Below are 7,774 nucleotides of genomic sequence, written 5' to 3'. Positions count from 1 at the left end.
CTGATAGGGAGGTCTCTAGAGAAACTCTAGAGTAGTTGTTGGTGCCCAGTTTCGGTTCAGCAAGGATTGCTACCTCGATCATGGAAGTAGTTCTGAGAGCACACTGACTAAAAGTACGATATCTTATCGAATGTCGCTCTGGGAAACTACGCAATTATCGTAAAGCACACTTTATTCTCATTGAACTTTCTGTCAAAAACAAATGTTATTGGACGTAGTTCAATAAACAGACGTGTTGTTGTTGTGGTCTTCAGTCCTGAGACTGGTTTGATGCAGCTCTCCATGCTACTCTATCCTGAGCAAGCCTCTTCATCTCCCAGTACCTACTGCAAATTACATCCTTCTGAATCTGTTTAGTGTATTCATCTCTTGGTCTCCTTCTACGATTTTTACCCTCCACGCTGCCCTCCAATTCATGTCCCTCGACTCTTATAACTGCCATCTGGTTTCTGTACAAATTGTAAATAGCCTTTCGCTCCCTGTATTTTACCCCTGCCACCTTCAGAATTTGAAAGAGAGTATTCCAGTCAACATTGTCAAAAGCTTTCTCCAAGTCTACAAAACTAGAAACGTAGGTTTGCGTTTCCTTAATCTTTCTTCTAAGATAAGTCGTAAGGTCAGTATTGCCTCACGTGTTCCAATATTTCTACGGAATCCAAACTGATCTTCCCCAAGGTCTGCTTCTACCAGTTTTTCCATTTGTCTGTAAAGAATTCGCGTAAGTATTTTGCAGCAGCGACTTATTAAACTGATAGTTCGGTAATTTTCACATCTGTCAACACCTGCTTTCTTTGGGATTGGAATTATTATATTCTTCTTGAAGTCTGAGGGTATTCCGCCTGTCTCATACATTTTGCTCACCAGATGGTACAGTTTTGTCAGGACTGGCTCTCCCAAGGCTGTCAGTAGTTCTAATGGAATGTTGTCTACTCCCGGGCCTTGTTTCGACTCAGGTCTTTCAGTGCTCTGTCAAACTCTTCACGCAGTATCATATCTCCCATTTCATCTTCATCTACATCCTCTTCCCTTTCTATAATATTGCCCTCAAGTACATCGCCCTTGTATAGTTCCTCAATATACTCCTTCCACCTTTCTGCTTTCCCTTCTTTGCTTAGAACTGGGTTTCCATCTGAGCTCTTGATATTCATACAAGTGGTTCTCTTTTCTCCAAAGGTCTCTTTAATTTCCTGTAGGCCGTATCTATCTTACCCCTGGTGAGATAAGCCTCTTCATCCTTAAATTTGTCCTCTAGCCATGCCTGCTTAGCCATTTTGCACATCCTGTCGATCTCATTTTTGAGACGTTAGTATTTATTTTTGCCTGCTTCATTTACTGCATTTTTATATTTTCTCCTTTCATCAATTAAATTCTGTATTTCTTCTATCACCCAAGGATTTCTACTAGCCCTCGTCTTTTTACCTACTTGATCCTCTGCTGCCTTCACTACTTCATCCCTCAAAGCTACCCATTCTTCTTGTATTGTTTTTCTTTCCCCCATTGCTGTCAATCGTTCCGTAATGCTCTCTCTGAATCTCTGTATAACCTCAGGTTTAGTCAGTTAATCCAGGTCCCATCTCCTTAAATTCCCAACTTTTTGCAGTTTCTTCAGTTTTAATCTACAGTTCATAACCAGTAGATTGTGGTCAGAGTCCACATCTGCCCCTGAAAATGTTTTACAATTTAAAACCTGGTTCCTAAATCTCTGTCTTACCATTATACAATCTATCTGATACCTTCTAGTATCTCCAGGATTCTTCCATGTATACAACCTTCTTTTATGATTCTTGAACCAAGTGTTAGCTATGATTAAATTGTGCTCTGTGCAAAATTCTACCTGGCGGCTTCCTCATTCATTTCTTACCCCCAATCCATATTCACCTACTACGTTTCCTTCTCTTCCTTTTCCTACTATCGAATTCCATTCACCCATGACTATTAAATTTCCGTCTCCCTTCACTATATGAATAATTTCTTTTATCTCATCATACATTTCATCAATTTCTTCGTCATCTGCAGAGCTAGTTGACATATAGACTTGTACTACTGTCGTAGGCGGGGGCTTCGTGTCTATCTTGGCCACAATAATGCGTTCACTATGTTGTTTGTAGTAGCTAACCCGAACTCCTATTTTCCTATTCATTATTAAACCTACTCCTGCATTACCCCTATTTGATTTTGTATTTATAACCCTGTAGTCACCTGACCAAAAGTCTTGTTCCTCCTGCCACCGAAATTCGCTGATTCCCACTATATCTAGCTTTAACCTATCCATTTCCCTTTTTAAATTTTCTAATCTACCTGCCCGATTAAGGGATCTGACATTCCACGCTCCGATCCGTAGAACGCCAGTTTTCTTTCTCCTGATAACGACGTCCTCTTGAGTAGTCCACGCCCGGAGATCCGAATGGGGGACTATTTTACCTCCGGAATATTTTACCCACGAGGACGCCATCATAATTTATGCATACAGTAAAGCTGCATGAACTGGGGAAAAATTACGGCCGTAGCTTCCCCTTGCTTTCAGCCGTTCGCAGTACCAGCACAGCAAGGCCGTTTTGGTTTGTGTTACAAGGCCAGATCACCAATCATCCAGACTGTTGCCCCTGCAACTACTGAAAAGGTGGCTGGGTGTTGTGTGCTGTCCTTAGGTTAGTTAGGTTTAAGTAGTTCTAAGTTCTAGGGGACTTATGACCACAGCAGTTGAGTCCCATAGTGCTCAGAGCCATTTTTTACTGAAAAGGCTGCTGCCTCTCAACAGATACCCCTCCGTTGTGGTTGCGTCTACGGCACGGCTGTCTGTATCGCTGAGACACGCAAAAAATGGCTCTGAGCACTATGGGACTTAACTTCTGAGGTCATGAGTCCCCTAGAACTTAGAACTACTTAAACCTAACTAACCTAAGGACATCACACACATCCATGCCCGAGGCAGGATTCGAACCTGCGACCGTAGCGGTCACGCGGTTCCAGACTGAAGCGCCTAGAACCGCAGGGGCACACCGGCCGGCTGAGGCGCGCAAGCCTCCCCACCAGCGGCCAGGTCTATGGTTCATAGCGAAGCTGAAATCCTGTTCGCCATTCATGAAGCTACGCTGGACAGTACAGATCGATAACCTTAAGCTGCAGTTGATACTCGACTCCGATTACATCGATCATGTGACACCAGGCTCGAACTTTTCTGACGCGGCGGTCTGCATGCCATGGATAAAGGGGGCGAGGCAGGTGCAGTATTTCATCATTGTCGACAACCATTTGTACTCAATACCACAGCTGCGCTTATTATGAAAATTACCACCGAATGCAGTATCAAGCGTAATTGGTGACTGGACGAGGTTTTTTTGGTGGGGGAGGACACAGCATGTTATCTTGGGTAAAGTGTCATCGTCGGATATAGATGTAACTTCAGGTGTGTCGCAGGGAAGTGTGTTGCGTCCGTTGCCGTTCATGCTGTATATTAATGACCTTGCGGAAAATTTTAATAGTAACCCCAGTTTTTGTAGATGATGCAGTTATCTGTAATGATATACTATCTGAAAAAGATTGACAAATATGCAGTGAGTACTTGAAAATATCTAAAAGAGGTGCAAAGATTGTTCAAAAATTTAAAATTTTGTGTTTCAAAGAACGAAAATCGTAGAACGCTATGGCTACAGTATCAGTGAGTCACAGTAGGAATCGGTCAACCCTTACAAATAGCTGGGTGTAACACTTTGTTGAGATATGGACTAAAACGATCGTATAGGTTCAGTCGTATGTTAGCAGATGGAAAACTGCAGTTGATTCATAAAATACTGGTGAAATGCAGTCAATCTACATAGGCGATCAGTAAGAAATCGCTTGTGCGACGCGTCCCGGAACATTTCTCAAGTGTGTAGGATGTTCCAAACACCAATAATTGAATGTATATAGAGAAGAGCAGCAGGAATGATCGCAAATTTGGTTGGCCCAAGGGAGAGAGTCACGTTGATGCTGAAGAAACCGAATTGAAACACGCACAGAGATAGACGCAAACTATCTCGAGAAAACCTACCTACAACATTTGAAGAACTGCCACCAGATGTACGAATGCATGCTTTCGCGGCGATATCCGTTAATGAAACATTCTCGGGTTTCAAGCCACGTCAAGGGGTTTACTGCCCACGAGCTTTCGGCAGAGACCTCCTCTGCCATTGTCAAGTGGATGGCTGTCGTGTGGTTGCCACCGCCGTGCCTATGTAGCCGCGCCGTCGATCGTGACGTCACCGGTGCTCGCTCCCGCTCCATATATGGTAATGTTTTCACCGCCGCAACAAACCGCAACACTCGATCCCACGCTGCAGTCAGCTGTAGTGCACCGTCTCTACTGAAGGTGTTGTCAGAAATTCTAATCTCTATGGCCTCGTTTATCACGCTATCCCAGAAGCCATTAGTCCGTTTAATAATAGACGTCTAATCGACTGAAATTCGGTATCCGTTTTCCCGAGCATTTTCTGCTACAGCTGACTTTTTGGGGACAGCGCAGACGGTAACACCTTTCATGTTCTGTGCGGCGCTGTTCAATAGTGCGAACAGTGTGGCCGACACAGAACTGCCCACGTCCACACGCTCCTGAAGAGGCATAAAACAGATCAATCTTCAGGCCTCCGGCAACTAATGAAATCTGTGAAAGACGATCTTGGCCTCAGAACGCCAGGAATTTACAAGATACCGTGTGGATGTGGGCAGTTCTGTGTCGGCCATACTGTTCGCACTATTGAACAGCGCCGCACAGAACATGAAAGGTGTTACCGTCTGCGCTGTCCCCAAAAAGTCTGCTGTAGCAGAAAACGCTCGGGAAAACGGACACCGAATTGCGTTCGATGAGACGTCTATTAATAAAAGGACTAATGGCTTCTGGGATAGCGTGATAAACGAGGCCATAGAGATTAGAATTTCTGACAACACCTTCAGTAGAGACGGTGCACTACAGCTGACTGCAGCGTGGGATCGAGTGTTGCGGTTTGTTGCGGCGGTGAAAACATTACCATATATGGAGCGGGAGCGAGCACCGGTGACGTCACGATCGACGACGCGGCTACATAGGCACGGCGGTGGCAACCACACGACAGCCATCCACTTGACAATGGCAGAGGAGGTCTCTGCCGAAAGCTCGTGGGCAGTAAACCCCTTGACGTGGCTTGAAACTGGACAATGTTTCATTAATGCCTCCAAATGATAACCCCTATGAATATTGTACAACGCCCTGTGTATCACTTCCACAGGGATCGCGAGGACAAGATGAGATTAGTCAGAGCACGGACGGATGCGATTAAACAGTCGCGACCAATTCGTGAATTGATTGGGAAAAAGCCATAATTACTGGTATAGTGGGAAGTACCCTCTGTCATGCACTTCATAATAGTTTGCAGAGTATGGGTGTAAAGGTAGATCAGCTGGAGGACAGAAATTTTGTAGTGACAGTAAAACTACCTGCAGTTAGAAGAAAGTTACTGATGGGAGGGCAGGAGTGTTACAAAGCGAATAACAGACAACAGTTATGCTTGGGAATGTTTAGAGGGGCCCATATCAAGGAATGGATGCAAGTGTTTTATGATGATGATGATGATGATGATGATGATGATGATGATGGCAGTGGTTGGTTGATTTGCGGTAGGGGACCAAACAGCGAAGTCATCGGTCCCATGGATTAGGGAAGGATGGGGAAGGAAGTCGGCCGTTCCGTTTCGAAGGAACCATCCCGGCATTTGCCTGAAGAGATTTAAGGGGGGTAGGACGTCAGGAGAGTCACCACAGGACATTTTAATTTCTACTGTCTATACTTTTACAAATAAATTCATAAAATTTTGTCACCATGACCAGGAAGGATTGAGGACTCACACTCATCGCGGTGGAAGTTCAAAAACGTAGCAAAATACCTTTTTTTTACACGTGAAATTTCATCATTTTTTCACTTATTACTGGCTGCATTTGTTGCTATAGGTACACTTTTCTTCCTAAGTAAGAGAGATTCTTCGAAGAATTTTTCATAGCACACAAACAGTAGTTACAGAATTTTCCAAATCTATTAAAAAACTGTGGAAAAAATTGAGATAATTAACTATAAAACTTGAATTTTTTCTAAACATGAAGTTTAAAATGTAACAGTTCATTCATTTTTTCATAAATTAAATAACTTCTAGAGTTTCATACAACTATGGTTTGTATGCTGTGCAAAAGTCATCGGAGAATCTCTCTTACTTAGGAAGAAAAGTATACCTATAGCAACAAATGCAGCCAGTAGTAAGTGAAAATATGATGAAATTTCACATGTTAAAAAATGTGTTTTGTTACTTTTTGAGCGTCCACTGCTATGAGTATGAATCCTGAATCCTTCCTGGTCATGCTGTTTAAGTTTTACGAATTTATTTGTAAAAGTATAAACAGTGGAAAATAAAATGTCCTGTGGTGCCTCTCCTGCTCCAAGTAGGCCCGTTTGACGTCCTACCCCCCTTAAGGAAATCATGGCAAACATAAATCAGGATAGCTAGATGCGGTTTTGAACCGTCGTCCTCCCAAATGCGAGTCCATTGTGCTAACCACTGCGCCACCTCGTTCGGTGATGGCAGTGATGTGGGTGGCGGATGATGATGATGATGATGATGATGATGATGATGATGTGATAACAGTGATGATTTCAACATTGAGGATGATAATGGTGCTGGTGATGAAATTGAACTACGGCAGGTTGGTGATACAGGACGTGTGCGTGTCATTATAGGAAGAAACCGCAGTTTCTTACCGCTGCCAATGGTTCCCACAAGCGCCAGTTTGGACCCCCGACTGCCCCCCCCCCCCGCCCCCCTCTTGAGCCGTGGCACAGTAAAACTTTATCGGCTCCTCCACAGCCGCGACCCACGGCCGGCGGCGTCGTTCATGAAGCTGTAACGACGCGCGTGTGTGGCCGCGTTCTTCTGCCGCACACCTCGGCGTCCCTCCGGGGCCCGTTTATACGGCAGTAACCTCTGGCGACGGCCGCAGACTTCGCACTGGGCTCGCCTGCCGTCAGTAATACGCACCTGCTGCCCGTATCTCCTGCCTCTCCGCACTTCCTCACGGGGTCACGGAAAACGGCGCTACGACTGCGACACGTGAACCGCAATTCTCGCCAAACTTCGGCCGTGTGTGCTGTTTGAACATGCTCGTAACAAAAACAACTGAAATAAACCGTGGGCTCCTGCCATCAAGTCATTAGCCCATTCACTTGTTGAACTCCTGCACTGTTAAATGCTTTTTCTTGCTTGAACTGGAAGGGTGTAACACTTTTATATTTAAGAAGTGGGTTACGGACGGAAAAGACCCACCGTGGTTTAACAGCGTAATTCGGAGAATGCTCAGGAAGCAAAGACAGTTGCACTCGCGGTACAAGAAAGATCGGGAGAATGAGGACAGGCAAAAGTTAGTAGAGATTCGTGCTGCTGTAAAAAGACCGATGCGCGAAGCATACAGCCACTACCACCGTCATACCTTAGCAAAAGGTCTTGCTGAAAACCCAAGGAAATTCTGGTCTCACGTAAAATCGGCAAGCGGTTCGAAGGCTTCCATCCAGTCACTCACTGATCAGTCTGGCCTGGTAACGGAAGACAGCAAAACGACAGCTGAAATTTTCAATTTAGAATTTGAGAAATCTTTCACGCAGGAAGATCATACAAACATACCGCCGTTTGAGTCTCGTACAGATTCCCGCATGGAGGACATAGTGACAGACGTCCCTGGGGTTGTGAAGCAGCTGAATGGGTTGAAAATAAATAAATCGCCA

Source organism: Schistocerca cancellata, chromosome 10, assembly GCF_023864275.1.
Source record: "Schistocerca cancellata isolate TAMUIC-IGC-003103 chromosome 10, iqSchCanc2.1, whole genome shotgun sequence".
Taxonomy (NCBI): domain Eukaryota; kingdom Metazoa; phylum Arthropoda; class Insecta; order Orthoptera; family Acrididae; genus Schistocerca; species Schistocerca cancellata.
Note: the sequence above shows the minus strand (reverse complement) of the source record.